The sequence below is a fragment of the Durio zibethinus genome, chromosome 3 (assembly GCF_047325235.1).
Source record: "Durio zibethinus cultivar Kanyao isolate XHJ-2024 chromosome 3, ASM4732523v1, whole genome shotgun sequence".
Taxonomy (NCBI): domain Eukaryota; kingdom Viridiplantae; phylum Streptophyta; class Magnoliopsida; order Malvales; family Malvaceae; genus Durio; species Durio zibethinus.
The window spans coordinates 26,657,501-26,660,000 of NC_143164.1; positions in this window are offsets into that span (position 1 = coordinate 26,657,501).

A 2,500-nucleotide genomic window follows, 5' to 3' on the forward strand; every position below is an offset into this window, starting at 1 on the left:
ATGTGCCCACACCAAGGCTCGGCATGTGCCGATGGTGTTCGAGGCAACCGCCCACACCAGGGGCCATCTTTTACCGATGATGGTCGAGCCAAGAGCCCGCACTAAGGGCTGACTTATGCCCATGGTGCTCGAGGTAACCGCCCGCACTCAGGGCCATCTTCTGCCGATGGTGTTCGAGGCAACCGCTCGCACCAAGGCCTAGCATATGCCGATGGTGTTCGAGGTAACCGCTCGCACCAGGGGCCAGTATGTACCGATGGTGTTCAAGGTAATCGCCTGCACTAGGGGCCATCTTGTGCCGATGGTGGTCGAGGCAAGAGCCCACACTAAGGGTCGGCTTGTGCCGATGGTGCTCGAGGCAACCGCTCGTACGAAGGCCTAGCATGTACCGATGGTGTTTGAGGCAACTGCTCGCACCGAGGCCCAGCATGTGCCGATGGTGGTCGAGGCAACCGCCCGCACCAAGGCCCAGCATGTGCCGATGGTGTTCGATGCAACCGCTCACACCAGGGGCCATCTTGTGCGGATGGTGGTCGAGGCAACCGCCCGCTCCAAGGGTCAACTTGTGCCGATGGTGGTCGAGGCAACCGCCCGCACGAAGGCCCGGCATGTGCCGATGGTGTTTGACGCAATCGCCCGCACTAGGGGCCATCTTGTGCTGATGGTGGTCGAGGTAACCGCCTACACCAAGGGTCATCTTTTGCCGATAGTGGTTGGGAAAACTGCCCGCACCAAGGGTCGGCTTGTGCAGTTGGTGGTCAAGGCAACCGCCTGCACCAGGGGCTATTTTCTACCGATTGTGGTTGAGGCAAGAGCCTGCACCAAGGGCTGGCTTACACCGATGGTGGTCGAGGTAACTGCCCATAGCAGGGGCCATCTTCTACCGATGGTGGTCGACCAAGGCCTAGCATGTGTCGATGGTGGTCGAGGCAAGAGCACGCACCAAGGGTCAGCTTGTACCGATGGTGCTCAAGGTAACCTCTCGTACCAGGGGCCATCTTCTACCGATGGTGATCGAGGCAACCGCCCTCACCATGGCCCAGCATGTGTCGATGGTGTTCGAGGCAACCGCCCACACCAAGGCCCAGCATGTACCGATGGTAGTCGAGGCAACTGCCCGCACCAAGGCCCAGCATGTGCCGATGGTGTTCGATGCAACCGCCTACACCAAGGGTCAGCTAGTGCCGATGGTGCTAGAGGCAACCACCCACACCAAGGCCCGGTAAGTGCCGATGGTGTTTGAGGCAACTGCCTACACCAGGGGCCATCTTTTGCCAATGGTGGTTAAGGCACCCGCCCGCACCAGGGGCCATCTTGTGCCGATGGTGGTCGAGGCAACCACCCATACCAAGGGCCGGCTAGTGTCAATGGTGTTCGAAGCAACTGCCCACACCAAGGCTTGACATATGCCGATGGTGGTCAAGGCAACCGCCCGTACCACAGCCCAGCATGTGTCGATGGTGTTCGATGCAACCGCCCACACTAGGGGCCATCTTGTGTCGAAGGTGGTCGAGGTAATCGCCCGTACCAAGGGCCAGCTTGTGCCAATGGTGGTAGAGGCAACCACCTGCACCAAGGTTCGACATGTGCCGATGGTGATCGAGGCATCCGCCCACACCAGGGCCCAGCTTGTGCCGATAGGGGTCGAGGCAAGTACCCGTACCAAAGGGCAGCCTGTGCCGATGATGGTCGAGGCCTTGGCCAAAGTTCAATTTTGAGCCACGGTGCTCATGCTGGGCTCGGGCTTGTGCTGGTGCTATATTTTTTTCACCCGGGGCACCATCGCCGGAGCATCGTCGAAGAGCCTAACCGACGGCATTGGGGGTTTTGACGATTGGGGGGGCCAGGGGGTGTGCGCACATGATGTGCGATGGGTGCTGGTACTTGGCCCTTATATTGGCCCCCTATCCCTCATCAAACCTCGAGAACTCACACCCCCTTAAAGAGCGTTTGAGATTTTATAGGTTTGCTGCCAGTAGCCATTAAAGTGTCTGAAATGGGGACACTTTTTTCAAACGGTCATAAAATCTTCTCCACTTCGAGTTTTTAGCTGAATTTTTTTATGCATGCCAACAAAAACACAAGGATTACCTCTAATAAATTTGGGGAAAAAACTCTTTCTAAAAAAATTTTAAAAAATCTCGAACTTCCAAAAGTTTCAAAAATCATGAAAAATAGAAAACGGGTCGTCTTGCCATGAAACTTCACATGAAGCTTAGGGGACCATTGTATGAATTTACAAGCCATAAAAATGGCATTGGAATGGCAGAAATATGAAGATGTGCTTGAACCCACCTACCACCCGTTCGATCCACGACTTGCGCATCCTGCCTCTCTAGCCTACTGAGCGCCCACACACTCGTTTCGTGGGTTGACTTAGGCATATGGAGTTCATCCCCAGTCTAAGCATACGAAGTTTATTCTCAGTCTAAGATCAGACCAAACCGAGAGTTGCGACAGCAAGATCGGTAGCACGCAGGGGGGGACTGGGTCGATCCCC